At 39.6% G+C, this 25,450-nt stretch overlaps 1 long non-coding RNA gene across 4 annotated transcripts in view; it reads left to right on the top strand.

The window, feature by feature from the left end:
• The window catches only part of LOC102136378 (uncharacterized), a 145,767-nt gene extending 120,961 nt beyond the window's left edge, over positions 1-24,806 (top strand). For 3 of the 4 annotated variants that reach the window (XR_012425032.1, XR_012425029.1, XR_012425028.1), the window contains one exon: positions 23,062-24,806. This is a non-coding gene — a long non-coding RNA (uncharacterized lncRNA). Of the gene's footprint in view, positions 1-20,730; positions 21,040-23,061 lie in introns of those variants that run through there. The other variant, XR_012425030.1, reaches the window with a different exon arrangement.
• The last annotated feature ends 644 nt before the right edge of the window (positions 24,807-25,450 follow it).

The raw sequence follows: 25,450 nt of genomic DNA, 5'->3' as shown, positions 1-25,450 counted from the left end.
TACCTTGGTTTACTCATTCTAGGGAAACCAGTGGCCATTTTGTTAGGAGAAGCCCACGTGGTAAGGTTGGCCTTTTACTAACAACCATGTGACTGAATTTCAAAGTCAATCCTCCAGCCCCAGTCAAGCCTTCATATGACATCAGTTCTGAGCAACATCTTGTTTGCAAACCTATGAGAGACTTTAAGCCAGAACCACATGCCTAAGATACTCCCAGGCTCATGACCCTTAGAAACTGAGTGAGATTATAAATATATAGTTTTAGGCTGCTAAATTTGTTATATAGCAATCAATAACCAATAACCAATAAAATAACCAACATGTAACAACCAGTAGAGTAAACAATCAATTAATTTTCTCACAAGTTAAATGAGGATGACCATAGTACCTACTTCATTGGATTATTATTAAGAATAAGAGAAAAAGCATATATAAAGCATGTAGTTACTGTATTTGGCATGTGGTAGCTGCAAGGATGAATGTTGCTCTTGCTACTGTGATGTTAGCATTATTACTATTGTTATTACTATATCTTCTTTAAAACTTGTTCTTCTATGATTCTTTCACTTCAGACTGTGATAGGAGAAGCCTTAAGTGAGCAAGTAATATTTATATTGAGTCTGAAAACCTACTCTCTCATAAATTTACAGTGCATGCCATCAGAAAATCGTGGGTGTGGGTGTGGGTGTGGGGTAGATATGGAGACAACCCTAAATGTAAGCTTTGTTAATGTTGTTTTTCATTAGTACATGGAGGGGCCCACATAGACTTCACCCAAAATAAATTATCTTAATCTTGGATTAGGATAGTAGGTGAATCCATTCATGTTGGTCCTCCAATGTCCCAAGGGCTGGAAAATGTTAAAGGTTGAGAATTAAAATCTATTGTCTGCCTGCTTGGAAAATTAACCCAGTTGGTGATGGAGAATTACTGGAAAGTTATAAGAAGCATAGACACCTTCCCAGAACTTGATGGTGCAAACAAAATTGAATGGCATTTAACATATCTAATTGTTAATGAAATGGGGTATTAATTGTAGAACGTTAATTTCTTCCCTTCAGCAGTGGCTGCTTGCTTTCACTGGCAGTATTTGTATCTGAATAATAAAACATTGGCGCTTGAAGGGATTTTCTAGATGAGCTCAACCTCCTTCTTTTACAAATAAAGAAATAGGCTTGGAAATATCATACATATAAATGATAGTGGCGAATCTCTATCTTGTCCTCTCCTGAATGAGTTTAAGTGAGGAGTTGGGAGAAATTGGTGTTTCTTTGGTTTCCTAAATAGTTTCATTTAGTAGTTCTGAGAATAGATATTTAAATCACACAGGGCTGCATCAAATTGCATCTTTCTTCTTTGCTGACTGCATGATTTTGGATGAGCTAACTTGGTATTGAATTACTTGCTAACTTTTTTTAAGCCTCAGTTTTCTCATCTGCAAAATAGAACTAGTAATGAAACATATGTTGTCATATAATATTATGAAGATTCAGAATATGCTTGGCCCATGGGAGGTGCCCTATAAATTTCAGGTTCTAATATTATTTTATATGCAATTCCTCAATGTTATGACCTGTATATAAGAAAGAAATGGAATACATAAATATTGTTGGGAGTATTCATTGGAATTTTGAGCTTTACTTAAAACAAGTTTAGCATTTTTCTGGGAATCAAGTCAGATTGCAAGATATTAAAAGTGATGACATTTTGTACAGCAAACATCACCTTCTAGTTTTGCAGTCTCTAAAGGCCAGACCACTTTGATGACTTTCCTCAGGTTGGTCTTATACAGGAAAAGAAGGTAAGTCCAGGGGCTTCTTAGGAGGAGAGGAATACCCATCAAGAGACATCAAAGACCACCTCTCCCATAATTGTAAATCACACTCCCTGATTGACAATGGTTCAACTTATGATGTTGTAATTCATGATCTGGTTTTCTGGGTATAATCCCATTGTAAGTCAAGGTGCATCTGTATAAGGAATATTATTTACATGAGATCACTGTACTCACCAGACAAGGAATAGGCATTACTCTTTCCATTCTACATTTAAGAAAATTAAAACTCAAAGTATTTGACTTCCCTACAGTTCCATAATTAATGCATAGTGGAGCTAAGACTTGAGCTTTGGACCTATAATATGGATCCAGAGTGTTATTCAGGGCACTTGATCCTCAACAATATGTCTCCCACCTTCTTTACTTTGCTCTTTGCCCTCTAGGGATAAGTCTTCCTGAAGAGTTTGAGGGTTTTCATCCTACTATTGTTACTCCATTCATGCTCTTGCTCTTTGAGAAACAGCTAAAACGCAAGCCTCTTCAGGTTGTCAAGACCAGGGAGACCTACTGTGAGGCAATAGGCAGAATCACAGAAGGCAATCAGAGCATGAATAGTGTTCTTAGTAATGTTCCAGAGAAGTAGCATAGAAGAAAGAGATGGAAACTGGATCATCGGCAAAATTTAAGTCACTGGAAGAATTAGTAAGAAAAAGCTGGGGCTCAATGCAAACAAATGGAGTCCTGGATAGCTTTCCGAAGCAAAGACTTTAAAACTTTAAAGACACAAACAAGGTGAAATTACAAAACACGACCTGGGAATAGGAACAATGCAGCTAATAGTCCAAAGCAGGGCAAACCATTGATTGCTTTAAAACCGTTGTTGTTAGCTACTTATCTGGAAGAAAATATTCAAACTCACATTATTGAGGGCATAATATATATACACAGTCCCTGAGTTACAATGGTTCAACTTACAATGTTTTGATTCATGATTGCTTTTTTCTGGATATAATCCCATTGTAAGCCAAGGTGCATCTGTATAAGGAATATTATTTACACGAGGTCACTTTGTTGTAGGACTGTCTCCTTAGTTCAGCTAAAAATGGGGTCCTTGTCACACGACCATGAAAGATTAGTCTCGCAGGGACTTTGATGGGTGAGGAAAATGAAATTTATTGGGTAAAAAGGAAAGAAAAATTCAGCAAAGCGAGAGAGGTTTCTGTTAACAGGCCCTCATCTCACAGATTGAATTCCAGGTAACCACCCAGGAATAGGAGAGGCCAGGCTCCTCCCCCTTACAAAGAGTGTGAACTTCCCGAGCCTCCACCCCATTCTCCCAGTGTGCAGGCCAGTCAGAGGTTCTCTGACGACCTCTTTATACTTGGCTGTCTCAGCTTTACTCACCAGACAAGGAATAGACATTACTCTTTCCATTCTACAGTTGAGAAAATTAAAACTCAAAGTATTTGACTTTCCTACAGTTCCATAATTAATGAATAGTAAATCCAAGACTTGGACCTTGAACCTGTATCTGTATAAGTACAAAAAATCGGTGTGCAACTAGGATTACAAATAGGAATCAAATAACTAATTTGATATCTGTGTCAATTAGTGGTGGGGATAAGTAGAATGGCCAGGGTGGTCATTTTAAAGCAGGCTAACAGACCTATCTTTAAATGGAAAATGAGAATATGACCCTTCTTTAGTGTTACTTTCTCTAACATTGTGATGACCACACTCTCCATCACCACTCTGAGCTTTGCGATGTATTTGGATGAAGTCCCAAAGTTCATGCAAGTCTTTTATCTTTTCGGAGTAAATGAATTACATTGACATAAGTAGAATCAAAGCAGAAAATGGCCAAGGTTGTTTAGAAATATTTGAACAAAGATTAGACCAATACAGTTTAACTTCACTCTCATTGGACAAGTGGTGAAAAAAATAAATGAATAGTTTTAAAAAGGCCCAAGTTTGAATCCTGGTTCCGTCTTTAACCAACAGTGGAATTTGAGAGCCAGTGTCATCTCTCTGTACTTAATCTTCTTTAACAGGTGGAACGTACTTGCCCTACTTGATATTATAAAGATGCTATAAAGAAATAGGATGAGGTATTTGTGAAATAGTTTTCTAAACTCACTGTGCACATGGAGAGTTGACAACTTTCCTTTAATATCAATGGCCAAGGTCACTATTTGCCTAGGATGAGACGACTGCTGAGGAAACAGGTATCAGTACATGCATTCTATATCCAGGGTCAAGAGGACAGAAATCCTGCTCAGTGGGAAGAACAGTGAACTGAAAGTCCAAGTGTCTGGGTCATTTCTCATTTCTTCCACTTATTAACAATGTGACCCTTGGCAATTATTCCTTCACTTCTCTGAGCCTTAATTTCCTCTCCTATTAAATGAAGGAGATAATGTAAAATCTAGAAGGTTGATTCTCATCCTTGGCTACAAATGAGCTCTCCTGGGGTGCTTTTAAAAGCCTGATGTCCAGGAGGTACCCCAGATTAATTAAATCAGAATCTCTGAGCATAGAATATAGGCATTGGCTTTTTTTAAACTCCCCAGGTAATTCCAAAATGTAACCATGTTCAAGACCCATTGATCATTCTAGATAGTTTTGAGGTCAGGCCCTTCCATGTCTAATACTCTAGTATTTTGAAAAAACCTCTTGTTAGCTCTAGATTGGTCCCTCTCCAATTTCTTCGTAGAGATAGGTGAGTCCATTGTGAGTCCAATATGTGAGCTGTGTCAGTTTTCTAGGGTTACGAAGAACCACAAACTGGGCAGCTCAAACAATAGAAATTTCTTGTTGCACGATTCTGGAGGCTTAGAAGTCTGAGACCAAGGTGTTGGCAGGGTTGGTTCCTCATGAGGGCTCTAAGGAAGATTCTGTGTTACGTCTTTTCCCCTAGCTCCTGGTAGCTTGTTGTCAATCTTTGGAATTTATTGACTGGTAGAAGCATTGACCTAATCTCTGCCTTCATCTTCACATGGCATTCTCCTTGTGTGTGTGTCTATATTCACATTTCCCCATTTTTATAAGGAAGCCAATCATATTGGATTAGGGACCCAACCTATTTCTATATGGCCACATCTTAACTAATAACACCTACAGGGACCCTATTTCCAAATATTGAGACAAGTTGAAGTACTGAGGGTTAGGACTTGAGCATGTGAACTCTGGAGAGACACGGTTCAGTTTGAAATGATATTGCCATAGTACCTCTAGATTTCAACGGTTGGGTAGAGCATTATTGGTGTTAGCTAATTTCCTGAAACCTTTGTAATTAGTTTCAAGGAGGACTCCTTTCACACAGAACACAACACACTCTGGTTCTCTCTCCCAGTTACTCCTGGCCTCAGCCACCTTCAAATTCTTTGCTCCCTGCCTGCCCCCTCATGTCTCCTCCAATGATTCCTTGCCAACAAGGGAAGGAGACCCTGGCCCCTTCATTTGCCAGTTTAGGGATTTTCCACTAAGCCTCTCAGCCCCCTGCCAACCACCTTTAGTTATTAAAATGCAGCTCACAATGTCTCACTCTGGCTGTTACATTATCATTCCTAGTTAGAGACTCCTCCAGGGCCTGAAACATCCCTGCACTGACTTTATAATTACAAAGTCAATTTCTAAACAGACATTTGCAAATAAGTCAATTTAAATACCGAGATTTGCAAACAATAATTAAGCAGTAGCTTCTTTTTTAATATCTCTCTATATAATTAATGCCTGTGGGCTTTTCATTTTACCTTGCAACTGAGTAGTTTGCAATTGTTTGTTGAGCTAAAGTGTTCTCTGAAAGCAAATCAAAGCATAGGGGAGATTTTGAAAGTGATTGAAGAACAAGTTTTTCCTTTTCCTTCCTTATCCCTGCTTCACCTGATTGGCTATGTTTCTTATCAGTTGGGACCATGATAGGGCAGGGACGCTGAAGCAGGATCATTTTCTGCAGTAAAAGCAGTAACAACACAGGGTTCTGGTCCAGGGATAGATTGGTTAATATGGCCTCTAAAATCAGATGTATTGTCAAGGCATTTCTCTATGCAAGAAGCCTCAGACTCTACTTGTTCCAGCATCATCTACACAGTGATAGCTCTCAGTACTCAGTTTCAATAGTGCATTCTTCCTAGTTTAAACCAATCTGCATCATATCCCTGCCAGCTATAGGATAATATCCTGACCCTGACATTCAACATCCTTTGCAATCTTGCCTTGCCCTCTCTTTTAAACAAGTATTACTGAAAACCTACTAGATGCTAGGGAAAATGCCAGGTAATAAGGGCACACTGGTAACTAAGACACAATCTATTTTGAAGTCTAGTGGGGATAGAAAAAGTAATTTTAAAGATAATAAATGCTATAAAAGGAGAAGTAGGAGGAAAGCTAGCTTGTTATGAAGAATTAGGAATGTCCTTTTAAGAAAGTGATTATCTAAACTGAAATATCAAGGATGAGTAGGTATCAACAAGATGAAGATTGAAGAGGATGGTTATTTTACGTAAAAGCCTCTTAGAAGCTGCAGGGATTGACAAACACACAAACTGTTTGAAAAACCAAAAAGAATGGGCCTAAATGGTAGCTAACATTAATGAGGGAAAAGATGGGTCTAGGTAAAGAAACACAGACTAAAATCCTGAAGGCCTTGTATTACAAGTTAAGAAGTTTGAGCTTTGTACTAAGGATAGCAGGGAGCCATGAAAGGGTTTTAGGGAGTGAGGTGACCAGTGTGGTTTATGCTGCCCCAGCTGTGTTCCCAAGCCATGCTAGACAATCTCTCCAAGTTAGTTGGATTATCTGACAAATCTTGATTTAGCTTTCTAATCTCACTTCTAATGAGCATGTTTCTACCAATAGTCCCAGCCCAGCTTAATACCTCACCATCAAAGCCTAATGCAGAAATCATAGCCTCTGTGAAATGTCTTTTATCCCTCCACAACTTTCTTATAAAAATGGGTCACCCCCTAATGAGTGCTTCCAAAACATTTTGTTCAGTTTTCCAGTTCAATACTTATGAAATACACGTTAATAGTAAAGCTTTCATTGTTCTCAAGTTAGTGTATATATACTCAGCATGGTGCTCAGCAAACAGTAAGCATTTACAAATAGTTTAGAATCATCATCATCAATTTGACCAACAGATGAAACTCAGAATTTTTCAGAAAGAGAATCCTTACATATGCCGTGGTGGGAGCTGGCATGTTTTGCCTTCAGAATGTCCTCAAGTACAGTCATAATTCCCCTTCATCCATGATGTTTCTGTTCAGTTCATGGGAAAAGAGTCTCTGTGCACCTTTCTTTAGATTGAAGGAGGCTGACTGAGGTCAGCGTTCCCCAGAAGAGAGATCGGGACTCCAGAGTTAAGAGTGGATGAGAGTTCAGAAGCATTGACAGCTCTTTTTAAGGTGCTGAGGTTCTCAGCCCAAAATACAGCGAGAAGAATTCCACTGACCCACAGAAACCTGCTTCACCCTCTGATTCAGACACAAACATCTTTCTCTTTTTTCATGCTCACTCTTCTTAGAAAGACAGGTCCAAGTTAGGCCCAGGGTCTGGGCTCTAGGAAAGCCAGCCCTGCTCCGCTAAATGCTAGGCCAGCCTGGAAAACTGAAAGGGTTGACCAGCCGAGGTTCGCTCAAGGCCTCCATTTCCTGCTTGAATAATTTCATATTTTTGGTTCAAACCAGTCAGCACCAGGGCTAAGTGACCTTTAGCAGGCCACACATTTCGCAATTCAGACATTAACTAACAGATTATTATTGAGCCCAGTAGTCCTTTTCAACAGAGATTTTGTCTTCTTGGGGAATGTTTTCTGGAGGCTTTAGTGTTTGTTTCTTATGGTTTTTTTTCTTAGGAAACTCATCATCTCTAGAAGGGTCTTAAATGCTGACAAGAAGATCACCCAGAATGTGGATACATAGCTCCCTAAAATACTTAATTTCCCAGTGTGAGAGTGAGTTGTCAGGACACTCCTCTAATCCTAATCTGCATACCTGTTTGTTGAAGCACCTCTTCATGTTCTAGATACAGCTGCATGGGATAATCTGATATTGATTCTGACTGAGATTACCCTGAATTTAATTTTTTTCCCTTAAGCTAAAGACATTCAAACTTAGGTGCACATTAGGGGAAATAAAAACAAACAAACAAACAAACAAATAGCACTGAGTATTTAAAAAAAAATCTTCCGAGGTGATTTAATGTTCAGAATGAGAACCAGTGGTTTAAGTCACCATTCATTGAAATTGGCTTTGTTCTGACTCAAGGGCCTAGTCACCTGAAGTTGTCCAAACTGGGGGCCCATTGCAGACAGAAGTACACAAATGAATAGACGAAGTTTTAACTGTGGTGACATCTTTTTCTTGTCAGTCATCTAAATACTTGAGGAAGAACTTAACATAATAAGGAGAGAGCAGGAGCCTTATTCCAGTTTCCTGCTGTTCTGGGTGGCTTTGAATTAGCCCTCCTATGTCTGGGTGAGCACAGACTTCTGTGGGAACTCCTACTGGCATATTTTTCTGGTCCTTCTCCCCTCACCCTTCTCTTCCCTTTTACTCACTTTTGTCTATCTTCTTTTCTGGTTTTCTTTTACTACTTCCATAATAGTTAAGGAACACCATAATGGGGACCACAGAGTGTGTGGGGTACATTGTGGTTGTGGTTACTGTATGCCAATGAAGAGTCACTTCATTTTGGGGGCCCCCTTTTATCCATATGTATTTAGTTGATTGGATTAGATAGGATCATATCTCCTTACAATATTAAAATTCCATATTTTGCTATGTTTTATATTTTATTCTTTTCTATTCTTCTTTCCTTTTCTTTACATCCTCTCTCTGTATAAACTTCTGAAAGTTGAATGTTGAGTAAATGGCGGATGATTATTTTAGTCTTCTCTGTAACTACTTTTGGTCCAATTTCAAAAGTTCAAAGAAAAGCTATGGTACAGAGAAGTCAGTAGTTATAGCTAGATGGAAATGTTCTAGTTCACTCTCTCTACTGAGCTGTCACTTACATTAACTTCTTCATTGGGTATGGACTTTCATTTTCCTACCTGTTATATTAAGAGTTTGAATGTGTGTTCCTGTCCAAATCTCATATTGAAATGTAATCACCAATGTTAGAGGTGGGACCTGGTGGAAGGTGATTGAATTATGGAAGTGAATTTCTCATAAATAGTATATTAGTTCATTCTCATGCTGCTATGAAGAAACACCCAAGACTGGGTAATTTATAAGGGAAAAAGGCTTAATTGACTCACAGTTCTTCATTGCTATGGAGGCCTCAGGAAACTTACAATCATGGCAGAAGGCACCGCTTCACAGCGTGGCAGAAGAGAGAATGAGTGCCAGCAGAAGAAATGCCAGATGCTTATAAAGCCATCAGCTCTTGTGAAAACTCATTCACTATCATGAGAACAGCATGGGGGAAACCACCCCCGTGTTTCAATTACCTTCTCTTGGTCTCACCCTTGACATGTGGGAATTATTACAATTCAAGGTGAGATTTCAGTGGGGACACAGAGCCAAACCACATCAAATGGTTTAGCACCACCCACCTTAGTACAGGCCTCATGATAATGAGTGAGTTCTTATGAGATCTGGACATTTAAAAGTGTGTAGCACCTCCCCTCTTGCTCTATTGCTCCTGCTTTTGCCATGTGACGTACCTGCTCTCCCTTCTTCTTCCACCATGATTGTACGTTTCCTAAGGCCTCCCCAGAAGCCAAGCAGATACCAGCATCATGCTTCCTGTATAACCTACAGAACCATGAGCCAATTAAACTTCTTTTCTTTATAAACTTCCCAGTCTCAGGTATTTCTTTATAGCAATACAAGAACCAACCAATACACTACCCTTCAAATTTCTCTTACCCATAATCATTCAGCTGAGATTTTTCTTATACCATAAATATTTTTCTTGATCATTCTGATTCTCTCTGAATTCCCTTTTTTTTTTTTTTTTTTTGGCCAATTACAGTGCTTATATATTAACTTTAAAATGTAACACTTAAATACTGTTTCCATTGTTTTGTTTGGTGGTATGTGTTTGTGACACTATCTGAGCCTCGTGAACAATAGTTATATCACATGAAGGAGAGAAACACCAATTTTTTTTCTGTTTCTACTCTTGAAGGTGTCAACCTCAAGGTTAAGCATGCAATGTGTGCTTAAGAGAGACTTGGACAATATTAAAAGTTTTTAAGCTTAGAGATAACCTATTTCAACTCCCACATTTTACACACAAAGAAACTAAAGCTCAGGGAAGAAAGATAGCTTGCAGTGAGTTAATAGCAGAGCTTGACTAGAAGCTAGGGCTCCTCAATCCATTTCATTTTCTATATAATTTGTTGTTTGATTTATTTTTCCAATGCCTAGGCATGCCTCAGATCCTCAAAAGTGTTGCTTATTTAACCCATTGTACTTCTCCTTTTGTATAACTTAACAGAGCTGTATCTCGTTGAGATACACCCTTGCTGCCCTTCAGGAAGTCCGTTTTAAATTGATGTGTGAGCTAATTGGTCCACATAGATGCCTCCTTTGCTCAGGAGGTAATGATGGCGTAGCAGAAGGAACTCTCAGCTTAGAATCTGAAGATTGGCTTTCAGTTCTCTCTTTATTCCTTAAAAACTCTGTGAGCTTAGGCTCACTACTTCACTTTTCTGAGCCTGTTTCTTCAACAATAAAGCAGAGCATAAATATCCTCATTTGGCAAAACATTGTAAAGTTTAGGTGAGGTAGTATTTACTTTCTGTTAACTTTGACGAACCATTGAGATATCAAATGTAGCCCTTTTCACTAGTATTAATAAACAATAATAAAATATAAAAGACGTGAACAGTAGTTAAAGAAGAAACACCCTAATTCTGCTGCATGGAACTTTACTCAGCAGGCTAGAAGCCATCATCAATATCGGTGACAATTACATGTATCTCCTTCCTCCTCCTTATATGTGTGAAAGACCCATAACTCAAAACGCTTGCTGATATTCAGCACAAAAACAAATAGCAAAGCAACCCTGGGTGTGATGTATTTCAACAGCATAGCTTAGACTTGCCACCATTCTGTTAAATTATGAATATCTATTACTTGATGAAGTCAACGCTTTCATTTGGAATAAGAAAGGAGGGAGGCAAAGAGGTTGCAGTTAGGGAAGAAAAAAACACAAAAGGATGTAGTTGCTATAGCGATTAACAATGGGTATCCTTTCGGCAGGGTTTAGGGATGCTGATGCAGCTAAAACAAATGTTTGTGTTTGGCCACATTGGAGACGGTGACGGATTATGGAACCTTGGCCTTGAGCCTTGATGTAATCCAATTCTAAATAAATCATAAATCTAAGTGCGGACTAGTAAGGCAGGAAGAATACCAATTCAGGCTAGGTGGTAGCAAGCTGGCAATAGTGGCCAGGATTGATTATGGGGTGTAAAGTAGGGAGGGATAGCAGGAGGGGGACCATGACTAGCCTGCAGGGATGTACTTCTTTCTCTTCTAGCCTTAGCCAACTCCCAGCTGAGCTGCCAGACCTCAGTAGTGTGAATGTGAGATCACTGCTGAATTAGCCACAAGGCCAGACATTCTGCTGCCTCCTAAATTTTCTTGGATGAAAAGATTTTTCATCACGAAAGGTGCTGAATTGCTAATGTTTGGGCTAGTTTCATGATTTCCTCACTTGGAAGGAACCAAAAGTCAGTCTGAGTTTTTCACAGGCATAAAGGATGCTAGGAGTATGAGAAGATGCTACAGTAAAAGCACTTAGATGTGGGTAATCATTTACTTAGGTAAAGACAGGGAAAAAAGACAATTGTTCATACATAATGTTGACATTTTTCCTCAAATTTTGTTTCCTAAGAAAAAACGGCAATGAGTAAAGTGTGAAATGAAAAACAAAAATGCTAGCTCTGTTTACACTGGAAAAAACAGGGCTTCTCTTGAGATAGAAGGAAGGATCTAGTAAAATGTGTGGAGGGATTGAGAACAATATAAGCATTCATGAGCACTGAGTATGAAATAAATAGCAAGTTTGGAGAGAGAAAGGAAAGGGTATGTAGCAATTGTTGAAAAAGTACAAAAACTGGTATTTTTTAATGCACACCTTCATTTCAAGTATTACAGATGACCACAGAATAAGATATACATTTCACTTTTAAGATATCAGATCAAAGTTTCTTATAAAGACAACATTGTAGGCTGGGTGTGGTGGCTCACGCCTGTAATCCCAGCACTCTGAGAGGCTGAGGTGGGTTGATCACAAGGTCAGGAGATCGAGGCCATCCTGGCTAACATGGTGAAACCCTGTCTCTACTAAAAATAAAAAAAATAAGCCAGGCGTGGTGGTGGCCACCTGTAGTCCCAGCTACTCTGGAGCCTGAGGCAGGAGAATGGCATGAATCCGGGAGGAAGAGCTTGCAGTGAGTGGAGATAGCGCCATTGCACCATTGCACTCCAGCCTGGGCGACAGAGCAAGACTCTGCCTCAAAAAAAAAAAACAAAACAAAAACAAACAAACAAACAAAAAAAACATTGTATCACAATGGAGTAATAAAATATTGTTTGTGTTCATTATGGAAAACTCATCTTGGATTTAGGATAAAAAGTGCAATGCTCAGCTTCAACACAGCTCAAATCCTCATCTTGAAATGGAGCAAACAATGTGTTTTCATCATGACTGCCAAATTGATGGTCATATGGCACATGGGATAGATATTGATCCAATATGAGCCACATTGGTCCCGGAGTGATCCTCAGATGTGACCATGTGCCATAGGTCCATCCATGGGCCACTAGGTTCAGAGGAACACTGTAGACCACTTGAGGTCACCATTATGTTCTTTGGACAATATAGTTTAAAAGTTGGGGGTGGAGCAAGATGGTCGAATAAGAACAGCTCCAGTCTCCAGCCCCCAGGGCGAATGACACAGAAGACAGGTGATTTCTGCATTATATACTGAGGTACTGGGTTCATCTCACTGAGGAGTGCCCGACAATCCGTGCTGGTCAGCTGCTGCAGCCCGACCAGTGAGAGCTGAAGCAGGGAGAGGCATTGCCTCACCTGGGAAGTGCAAGGGGGAAGGGAATCCCTTGTCCTAGCCAGGGGAACAGAAACACACAACACCTGGAAAATCAGGTAACTCCCACCCCAATACTGTGCTGTAAGCAAACGGGCACACCAGGAGATTATATCCCACACCTGGCCAGGAGGGTCCCACGCCCACGGAGCCTTCCTCATTGCTAGCACAGCAGTCTGTGATCTAACCGCAAGGCAGCAGAGAGGCTGGGGGAGGGGCGCCCGCCATTGCTGAAGCTTAAGTAGGTAAACAAAGCTGCTGGGAAGCTGGAACTGGGTGGAGCTCACAGCAGCTCAAGGAGTCCTGCCTGTCTCAGTAGACTCCACCTCTGGGGACAGGGCACAGCTAAACAACAACAACAACAACAACAAAAGCAGCAGAAACCTCTGCAGACAAAAGCAACTCTGTCTGACAGCTTTGAAGAGAGCGGTGGATCTCCCAACATGGAGTTTGAGATCTGAGAACGGACAAACTGCCTGCTGAAGTGGGTCCCTGACCCCTGAGTAGCCTAACTGGGAGACATCCTCCACTAGGGGCAGACCGACACCCACAGCTCACACGGTGGAGTACACCCTTGAGAGGAAGCTTCCAAAGCAAGAATCAGACAGGTACACTTGCTGTTCAGCAGTATTCTATCTTCTGCAGCCTCTGCTGCTGACACCCAGGCAAACAGGGTCTGGAGTGGAACTCAAGCAATCTCCAACAGACCTACAACTGAGGGTCCTGACTGTTAGAAGGAAAACTAACAAACAGGAAGGACACCCACACCAAAACCCCATCAGTATGTCACCATCATGAAAGACCAGAGGCAGATAAAACCACAAAGATGGGGAAAAAGCAGGGAAGAAAAGCTGGAAATTCAAAAAATGAGAGCGCATCTCCCCCTCCAAAGAAACGCAACTCATCACCAGCAAAGGATCAAAGCTGGATGGAGAATGACTTTGACGAGATGAGAGAAGAAGGCTCCAGTCCATCAAACTTCTCAGAGCTAAAGGAGGAATTATGTACCCAGTGCAAAGAAACTAAAAATCTTGAAAAAAGAGTGGAAGAATTGATAACCAGAATAATTAATGCAGAGAAGACCATAAACGAACGGACAGAGATGAAAACCATGACACGAGAAATAAGTTACAAATGCACAAGCTTCAGTAACCAACTCGATCAACTGGAAGAAAGAGTATCTGCGATTGAGGATCAAATGAATGAAATGAAGTGAGAAGAGAAATCTAAAGAAAAAAGAAGAAAAAGAAATGAACAAAGCCTGCAAGAAGTATGGGATTGTGTAAAAAGACCAAATCTACGTCTGATTGGGATGCTTGAAAGTGAGGGGGAAAATGGAATCAAGTTGGAAAACACTCTTCAGGATATCATCCAGGAGAACTTCCCCAACCTAGTAGGGCAGGCCAACATTCAAATTTAGGAAATACAGAGAACGCCACAAAGATACTCCTCGAGAAGAGCAACTCCAAGACACATAATTGCCAGAATCACCAAAGTTGAAATGAAGGAAAAAATCTTAAGGGCAGCCAGAGAGAAAGGTTGGGTTACCCACAAAGGGAAGCCCATCAGACTAACAGCAGATCTCTTGGCAGAAACTCTACAAGCCAGAAGAGAGTGGGGGCCAATATTCAACATTCTTAAAGAAAAGAATTTTCAACCCAGAATTTCATATCCAGCCAAACTAAGTTTCATAAGTGAAGGAGAAATAAAATCCTTTACAGATAAGCAAATGCTTAGAGATTTTGTCACCACCAGGCCTGCCTTACAAGAGACCCTGAAGGAAGCACTAAACATGGAAAGGAACAACCGGTACCAGCCATTGCAAAAACATGCCAAAATGTAAAGACCATTGAGGCTAGGAAGAAACTGCATCAACTAATGAGCAAAATAACCAGTTAATATCATAATGGCAGGATCAAGTTCACACATAACAATCTTAACCTTAAATGTAAATGGACTAAATGCTCCAATTAAAAGATACAGACTGGCAAACTGGATAAAGAGTCAAGACCCATCAGTCTGCTGTATTCAGGAGACCCACCTCACATGCAGAGACATACGTAGGCTCCAAATAAAGGGATGGAGGAAGATCTACCAAGCAAATGGAGAACAAAAAAAAGCAGGGGTTGCAATCCTAGTCTCTGATAAAACAGACTTTAAACCATCAAAGAACAAAAGAGACAAAGAAGGCCATTACATAATGGTAAAGGGATCAATTCAACAGGAAGAGCTAACTATCCTAAATATATATGCACCCAATACAGGAGCACCCAGATTCATCAAGCAAGTCCTTAGAGACTTACAAAGAGACTTAGACTCCCATACAATAATAATGGGAGACTTTAACACCCCACTGTCAACATTAGACAGATCAACGAGACAGAAAGTTAATAAGGATATCCAAGAATTGAACTCATCTCTGCAGCAAGCAGACCTAATAGACATCTATAGAACTCTCCACCCCAAATCAACAGAATATACATTCTTCTCTGCACCACATCACACTTATTCCAAAATTGACCACATAATTGGAAGTAAAGCACTCCTCAGCAAATGTACAAGAACAGAAATTATGACAAACTGTCTCTCAGACCACAGTGCAATCAAACTAGAACTCAGGACTAAGAAACTCAATCAAAACCGCTCAACTACATGGAAACGGAATAACCTGCTCCCGAATGACTACTAGGTACACAACGAAATGAAGGCAGAAATAAAGATGTTCTTTGAAACCAATGAGAACAAAGATACAACATACCAGAATCTCTGGGATACATTTAAAGCAGTGTGTAGAGGGAAATTTATAGCACTAAATAAACACAAAAGAAAGCTGGAAAGATCTAAAATTGACACTCTAACAACAAAATTAAAAGAACTAGAAAAGCAAGAGCAAACACATTCAAAAGCTAGCAGAAGGCAAGAAATAACTAAGATCAGAGCAGAACTGAAGGAGATTGAGACACAAAAAACCCTCCAAAAAATCAACGCATCCAGGAGCTGGTTTTTTGAAAAGATCAACAAACTTGATAGACTGCTAGGAAGACTAATAAAGAAGAAAGAGAGAAGAATCAAATAGACGCAATAAAAAATGATAAAGGGGATATCACCACTGACCTCACAGAAATATAAACTACCATCAAAGAATACTATAAACACCTCTACGCAAATAAACTCGAAAATCTAGAAAAAATGGATAATTTCCTGGACACTTACACTCTCCCAAGACTAAACCAGGAAGAAGCTGAATCGCTGAATAGACCAATAGCAGGCTCTGAAATTGAGGCAATAATTAATAGCCTACCAACCAAAAAAACTCCAGGACCAGATGGATTCACAGCTGAATTCTACCAGAGGTACAAGGAGGAGCTGGTACCATTTCTTCTGAAACTATTCCAATCAATAGAAAAAGAGGGAATCCTCCCTAACTCATTTTATGAGGCCAACATCATCCTGATACCAAAGCCTGGCAGAGACACAACAAAAAAAGAGAATTTTAGACCAATATCCCTGATGAACATCGATGCAAAAATCCACAATAAAATACTGGCAAACTGGATCCAGCAGCACATCAAGAAGCTTATCCACCATGATCAAGTGGGCTTCATCCCTGGGATGCAAGGCTGGTTCAACATACACAAATCAATAAATGTAATCCAGCATATAAACAGAACCAAAGACAAAAACCACATGATTATCTCAATAGATGCAGAAAAGGCCTTTGACAAAATTCAACAGCCTTTCATGCTAAAAACTCTCAATAAATTCGGTATTGATGGAATGTATCTCAAAATCATAAGAGCTATTTATGACAAACCCACAGCCAATATCATACTGAATGGGCAAAAACTGGAAAAATTCCCTTTGAAAACTGGCACAAGACAGGGATGCCCTCTCTCACCACTCCTATTCAACATAGTGTTGGAAGTTCTGGCTAGGGCAATCAGGCAAGAGAAAGAAATCAAGGGTATTCAGTTAGGAAAAGAAGAAGTCAAATTGTCCCTGTTTGCAGATGACATGATTGTATATTTAGAAAACCCCATTGTCTCAGCCCAAAATCTCCTTAAGCTGATAAGAAACTTCAGCAAAGTCTTAGGATACAAAATTAATGTGCAAAAATCACAAGCATTCGTATACACCAGTAACAGACAAACAGAGAGCCAAATCATGAATGAACTTCCATTCACAATTGCTTCAAAGAGAATAAAATACCTAGGAATCCAACTTACAAGGAATGTAAAGGACCTCTTCAAGGAGAACTACAAACCACTGCTCAGTGAAATAAAAGAGGACATAAACAAATGGAAGAACATACTATGCTCATGGATAGGAAGAATCAATATCATGAAAATGGCCAGACTGCCCAAGGTAATTTATAGATTCAATGCCGTCCCCATCAAGCTACCAATGAGTTTCTTCACAGAATTGGAAGAAACTGCCTTAAAGTTCATATGGAATGAAAAAAGAGCTGGCATCTCCAAGACAATCCTAAGTCAAAAGAAGAAAGCTGGAGGCATCACGCTACCTGACTTCAAACTATACTTCAAGGCTACAGTAACCAAAACAGCATGGTACTGGTACCAAAACAGAGATATAGACCAATGGAACAGAACAGAGTCCTCAGAAATAATACCACACATCTACAGCCATCAGATCATTGATAAACATGAGAAAAACAAGAAATGGGGAAAGGATTCCCTATTTAATAAATGATGCTGGGATAATTGGCTAGCCATAAGTAGAAAGCTGAAACTGGATCCTTTCCTTACTCTTTATGCGAAAATTAATTCAAGATGGATTAGAGACTTAAATGTTAAACCTAATACCATAAAAACCCTAGAAGAAAACCTAGGTAGTACCATTCAGGACATAGGCATGGGCAAGGACTTCATGTCTAAAACACCAAAAGCAACGGCAACAAAAGCCAAAATTGACAAATGGGATATAATTAAACTAAAGAGCTTCTGCACAGCAAAAGAAACTACCATCAGAGTGAACAGGCAACCTACAGAATGGAGAAAATTTTTGCAATCTACTCATCAGAAAAAGGGCTAATATCCAGAACCTACAAAGAACTCAAACAAATTTACAAGAAAAAAACAAACAACCCCATCAAAAAGTGGGCAAAGGATATGAACAGACATTTCTCAAAAGAGTACATTCACACAGCCAACAGACACATGAAAAAATGCTCATCATCACTGGCCATCAGAGAAATGCAAATCAAAACCACAATGAGATACCATCTCACACCAGTTAGAATGGCAATCATTAAAAAGTCAGGAAACAACAGGTGCTGGAGAGGATGTGGAGAAATAGGAACACTTTTACACTATTGGTGGGATTGTAAACTAGTTTAACCATTATGGAAAACAGTATGGCGATTCCTCAAGGATCTAGAACTAGAAGTACCATATGACCCAGCCATCCCATTACTGGGTATATACCCAAAGGATTATATATCATGCTGCTATAAAGACACATGCACACGTATATTTATTGCGGCACTATTCACAATAGCAAAGACTTGGAATCAACCCAAATGTCCATCAGTGACAGACTGGATTAAGAAAATGTGGCACATATACACCATGGAATACTATGCGGCCATAAAAAAGGATGAGTTTGTGTCCTTTGTAGGGACATGGATGCAGCTGGAAACCATCATTCTCAGCAAACTATCGCAAGAACAGAAAACCAAACACTGCATGTTCTCACTCATAGGTGGGAACTGAACAATGAGATCACTTGGACTCGGGAAGGGGAACATCACACACTGGGGCCTATTATGGGGAGGGGGGTGGGGGGACAGATTGCATTGGGAGTTATACCTGATGTAAATGACGAGTTGATGGGTGCTGACGAGTTGATGGGTGCAGCACAGCAACATGGCACAAGTATACATATGTAACAAACCTGCACATTATGCACATGTACCCTAGAACTTAAAGTATAATAATAAAAAAAAAAAGTGGATGTTTACTAAACTGAGTAATTCAAAAGAACATGACTGCACAGCAGGAGAAGGAAAGATAAGATTAGCTCTCCAAAAGATTTATTGGAGGAGAAATATCTAGGAAGGGTAAAGGGGAGGAAGCAGGAGAAAGCAGGGAGAGCTTTCCAATTGGGATGGCGGGTCTGACATCAGAGAAGAAGAGAATGAAAGGATTTGGAAAGAGGATTGGGTAAGAATAGTCTCAAATTAAGTGACTGAAGGAGGTTCCAAGAAGGGCCAAATCACCTGTTAGAGGAGTCCTGCTATGCACAGAAATGGACTCTGCATTAGCCCCTTCATTGTCCTCAGTCATCGGCTGGGAGTATCCCATGAAAAGCGTGGCATCAGAGGTGCTGGACATTCATTAGAGCAGCCACTGGGGCTATCTGTCAACATTGCTTCTCCACTCTCTCTTCTGCAGGAGATTTGAGCCATGCATTTCCATGGCTACTGCAGTAAATTTTAGGCTAGACATGTCTATTGTTTTAACCTGGTTTCTATGGATGTTCAATATCTGAAAGAATTATAGATCTTTCTCAAAAGAAAGAGGTAGTCAGTAGAAGACATCATGGATTAATTCAAGACTTTTTCCTGGAACAGATTTTTGAGACAAAATCCCTGAGAATTAAGCTCCAGCTCCATGGTGCTCCATCACGCACATTGTAGAATCTGTGTTATAGGCATTTTATGTGAATTTGAATTCCACAAATTAGACATACGGTCATATAAAGTATCAGTAAGTCTCACTTTATGCACAATATTTAACACTCTGTGACTCACCGAAATTAAAAACAATTCATCAAAAATTTCATAATTTGAAAGTTGGCTTAATGAATTATAAACTGTCTTTGAGAGAGCCACAGAGCAGCATGACTTCAGCTGTTAAATGGGAAGACCTGATAGCCTGTGTCAGGATTAATCTTTAATTATATGATATTTGTAAAGTTATAATTCTTTTACCAAAATAACCCCAAGTCTACTATTACTCTAAGAAACTTGAATGTGCAGGGAACATGATAATGACAATGTGGGAATAAAAAAGCAAACAAATGAAACATTGAGTTGTGTGTAAACTTGCAGTGAACCAAGAGGTGCAGGGAAGAGGAGAGATGTTGGCAATTAAGAGTCTATAGTGTCCTGGATTAGGATTTATTTATGCACTTTTTGCAACCTATTTTCCTGGTGAACTGCCTGATTGAAACTCCTAGAAATAGTGAACAGGGGCTGAAATGTGTGTGTTTAGTTGATATCTGCACATTGATGGAAAAGTAAATTATAAGCTGTGTTCTCTTCTAGACTGGAGGGAGATCTGTAGCTGGTAATTGGGCAGCAGGTGGTGGAAGATGGCTTGGAGGATCAGAAACTCCTTAGATCAGGTCAGCGCAGTAGCAATTTATAGCCAAGAGTTAAAAAACTATTTCAGACTTCACCGCCTATGTGAGTAGATGACTGAATTCTTGCTGTTACTAAAACCAATTAGATAAAGGGGGAAAAAGGAAAAAAAGGTGACCACAATGTTTCCCTGGGAACAAATGAAATAGCAAAACTCAGACTAAAACTCTAGGTAATACGTGAGAATATGAGGTGCTAAGGGCATGTTACAGCCTCCTAAATTTGGATCCTGCAAAGCATGGCCCAGGTAGGCACAGGTAAGTGGTTTCAACTCCAAAAGCAGATGCTTCAGGGACAGCCAGAAGTTGCACCTCCTAAGCTGCTTCCACTATGATAAAATCAGTCCCAAGGGATGATGCTGCCTGGTCAACTCTAGGCCCTAGCATGGAAAAGATAATGTCAAGGACAAACTAAAGATGAAGAGAAACATCAGGAGAGGCACTCTGACCATGGGGCAACAAGCTTGATAGACATTCCATTTTTTTTTTTCCCCTTTCTTAGGAGGAAAAGAACCAGGATTGGGAGGTCACCGAACCTGAAAACAACATGATTGCTACTCTGGACTTCGGTTTTAGTTACTCATACCTGGGCTGTTTAGAAGTAACTTTAATGGATACAGTCAAAGATGAGCCTCTAGGAGATCTCACATGACCCCACTGTAGGAGTATGAGAAGAATGTTCAGGAAGAAGGGGTTCAGGTGGTAGATGATAAGAAACTACAGGTGGCGCAATAGGCATATTATCCTCTTTGATGGAGTCTGTAAAGATATCACTAAAGTTTAATAATAAAGCATGAATATTCAGACCCTTCTTTTCTGCCTTCTAAGAGTTAATGAGTGAAACGTTGAATTGGAGGAAGAAGAAACATTAATTGACTTGTTTTAAACAAGAAAGAGAGGAGAGGTGCTCTTAGGGCAAAATGATAGACTCATAAGAGAGTGGGAAAGTTTGGCATGGAGTGGAGTTTGAAGAGGTTGGGGCTTTTGAAAAGAATATTTATTGGACAGCTATCATTCATTTGAGGTCTAAGGAAAATACATTTTGAAAATTGTTTTAAGCAGTTACTCTTTTCCTTAGTATTACGTTTGGTAAATTTTTATTTTTTTGAAACTTAATTGCAGATTTAAAAAGCCTTTTCAATTTTCAAATATTTGTTCATATTAAATTAGAATTTCTTCTGAATGTGACACCGGACAGAGGCAAACACTAGCAAGTTCCAGTTTTATCTTGGTTATGCTGGCATAGTGTGTAGTTAAGCATCTATTTTTTTCCTGTACAAATTGTATTAAAGTATAAAGTATCCAAATTTTATTGCTAACTGTAAATATCCACTCTACATCAAGAGAAAGCCAAAATATTAGAGAAGCATGTCAGCTGTATAATGCCTCAGAAAGAGGATTGCAATGGAAATTGCAGGGGTTACCAGGGATTTAAAATTAGAGCCTCCGGATTGGAAAGAGTATTGTAAAATCATAAGTTCAACCACACACAGCCAGTCAGAATGTGCCTCTGCCATGTGCATAACAGATGGCCACCTATCTTTGTTGGAACCCTTCCAGGGATGGAGAGATCTTCACCAGGATAGCCAATTCTGTGCTTGGATGACTCTTATCATTTTAATGCTTCTTGTATTTAACTCAAATCTTCACTCTGACTCACAATTGTCGGTCTTTTTTTGTACCTTTTGGGTCCGGTAGAACCTGGCTGAGAAGAGAAGTCATACTGTTTACTAGCTGTTGACTTAGGGAAAATTCTTAACATAAATGAGAATCAATTCATGCACCTGTATGATGGACATAATAACTCCCAAATCATAGGTTTATATTAAAGATGAATAAAATAATATATATACTGGATTCAACACAGTGCCTTGTACATAGTATGTTCCTAAAAATGTTAGACTATACCAATGTTACTGCTGAAACTAGACCAATGAAAGTCAAGATAGAGGCCAAAACATTTCAGGTAATCTTGTTAGAATTTGCCATTCTGGTGTTATATTGCTTCAAGCAACATTTCTCCATCTTGAAATGATTCCGTCCCTCTCATCTCCAATTGTAGGTATGTATGACCTTGACTTAGCAATCTGACTCTGAACACTTGTGCTCCCCAGCTTTCTCTCTTTGTAATGTATATTTCAACACTCCACTCCTGATCTCTTTGTACTAGGTATTCTAACACTGTAATCCAGGCTCAAGCCTGGTTAAGTGGACCACTGTTCTCTGGCTGCACCCTATGTCTGGGTAGGACATGGACAATCACAGTTCTGGGTGATCACTGAGATGGGCTGTCCTTTCACTTACTGTAAATGTTAGGAATTCTGTAGTGCACGTTTCATGTTTTTCAAAGAGAGGTCTTTGAATGTGTCCCTCTTAAATTTAATAAAAAGTCAATTTTTAAATTTACCTCAGTGGAAACTGAGGGCTCAGATGCTTCTGGGAGAAGATTTAGGCAGCACCCAAATATCTATATATTTATTTCTATCCAAAGAACTGCATGGGTCTTTTTTGTTTGAGGGCCAAAGAAACAAGGAAGGGGTAGCTGTTCTATTACAAGGAGTATTGTCAGTACACAGCTCCATCTGACATCTTCATGGTCTGTCTCAACTGCAGAAAACTACCTTGATGAGGTCATGCCCTTCTTGGGGATGCTACATATAGTGACTCACCCAGGCAGGGATATAATTGCCTACCCATACAGGTCCAATGTAGAAAGTCAGATAAGCAACATTCACTTTGCTGTTTGCCACATCAATAGATGCACTGTTGGGCCTACACTGGGGTTCACCTTCTTTCTCTGCACAATTCTGCTTATACCCTCTTTCTTTCACAGGTGTTGATTTCCAAGAAAGATCTTGTTCTTCAAACTCTGTTACAGCATCTTCTCTGGAGAAGTCAACAGTGAGATGGGCTAAATGAAGGAGGAGCAGCTTATTGTCTCTGTTGGTTTTCTTTATCTTCCTTCGAAGCATCTGGGGGAAGAGGAAGACAATGGATGAGACGGCATATGTTCTTTCCACCCTGTGAAGGAATCAGATTTGAACTCCTAAGCAAAACAGAAAATGTGGAAATGGTGCTCAGGCAAAACCTGAGAGACACCAGGCTCAAGAGACTCTGCTCTGAAGTCCATCTGATACAGTCTGAATTGTAGACAAGTTCTTTCCGCTCAGTAGTCTACTGCTTACTAAAGTGTAGCTCACTGGCTCTGTGGGCTTGGGTAATCAGCAGGTAAGGGTGACTATGCCCAGTGAAGCAGGGGCAGTGGGAAGAAGCCTTGAAGAATACCAACAATAGAAAATAAGTGAACTTTCTCCTAAACCCATAAGAAACATCACTATCCTGCTGAAAGCAGGGCTGAGGGAACACAGTAGAGTAGGCTCAGAATGACTGGGATTTGGGCACTGATATTAATGTCACCGTATCTACACTTATTGATTGTTGAAATTATACATTTGGCTTGAAACCACAGGAACTAATATACTCTAAATATAAGCTGAGAAAAATTAAAAATAACCACAACTACTACAGTAGAAAGAGAAAATGTATGAATGCCAAGAATCTATTGTGTAAATTAACTACAAGGGTTTAGAAGTTTTGGGCATCTCCCTGGGGATTGGCTGTGCTCAGTCTCCCTTCCAGGAAATCATTTACAACCCTATGTCTGTTACCCCAAAACGACTTAAATGAAGTTCAGGATAAGACAGAGACAAGTTCAGAACAAGACATTGATGAGGTTAAGAAGAATGAAATTGAAATTATATAAATTTCCAGTTGTTAGAGATGCCTGAGTGTGACACAAGTTTTCAAGTGTTGTGATGTCATACCATGAAATGATTACAAACGTTTAGGAAACAATCTCTCCTGTGGAATCAGGAATCATTACTAAATATCACAATTATAGCAGAGATACTGAAGAATGCAGTATATATGTTCTGAGAAACCCGATGAAATAAACTTCAAGGACACAGAGAAAGGCACTGTGATCTGTTCTCTGCAAAGGGCCTGATATATTTAGATTTTCATTAAGATGGGCTGAAATACAAAATGTCTTCAGTTATCCAGGAAATGTAATTAACCACTTTTTAAGATTTCTACTTAATCAATGCTATTTTCCCCCATATTTGGTTAATTGAACTGTCTGCCTCCAATGTAGTCTGAGGTATGTGGCTAATTTTGGCCAGCAATATCAAGGACATGAAACTCAAGCTAATTTTTTTCCCTCCAAAATAGCCTCTATATTTTGACTGTAAATCCTTATACTATTCTCTGTGAAATAAGCCTTTAATTAATAGCCACACGTAATAATCTATTTAAAAATTAAGATAAAATATGTTGATGTTTCGATAATTACTTAGAAACAGTATGAAAATAATTTGGAGTCAGAACAAACTAAATTTGAATTCTTGCTCTTTCAAGTTACAGCTAATCTTGGGCAAGCTATTTCTCAGTTTCCCTCTGTCAAATGGAGCTAATATTAATTTCTGCTTAATAGTGTTCTTGTGAGACTACAGGTAATGTTTGGATAGCATCAGATATAGAGTAGACATGTAATAAAGTGTTACTATTTTTATTATTTTCACTACTATTACTATTTTTATTGTTAATCTTTTAAACTGCAGGCAAATATCAAGAGTACCTCCTAATTGTATGCATATAAGATGACCTTATATATCTCAAGGAATATTGGTATGTCTATGTTTTAAAATTATATTATCAGCTGTGCACAGTGGCTCACGCCTGTAATCCCAGCACTTTGGGAGGCCGAGGTGGGTGGATTACAAGGTCAGGAGTTCGAGACCATCCTGGCCAACATGGTGAAACCCTGTCTCTACTAAAAATACAAAAATTAGCTGGGCTGGTGGCAGTTGCCTGTAATCCCAGCTGCTCAGGAGGCTGAGGCAAGAGAATCGCTTGAAACCGGAAGGCGGAGTTTGCAGTGATCCGAGATCAGGCCTCTGCCCTCCAGCCTGGGTGACAGAGTGAGACTCTGTCTCAAGGGGGGGAAAAAGTGTATTATTAAAGTAAGAATACCTGGCTTGTATGACCAAGACAAGCAGAATAGTGTGCAAAGCTCTTTCCATCAAGGTGCTCAGTATGTCCTTGAATAATTCTGTGCTGATCCTACTTTGAGCATTTCTGTGGACTTGGCTGCAAGGACCCTGTTCCTTTGAGACATTTGTTTTAGGAAGTACTGCCATTTCCATCTCTAACTGGGCTACGAC

Source organism: Macaca fascicularis, chromosome 15, assembly GCF_037993035.2.
Source record: "Macaca fascicularis isolate 582-1 chromosome 15, T2T-MFA8v1.1".
Lineage (NCBI taxonomy): Eukaryota > Metazoa > Chordata > Mammalia > Primates > Cercopithecidae > Macaca > Macaca fascicularis.
The sequence above is the reverse complement of the archived record's forward strand: the minus strand, read 5'-3'. Positions and strand labels throughout refer to the sequence as shown.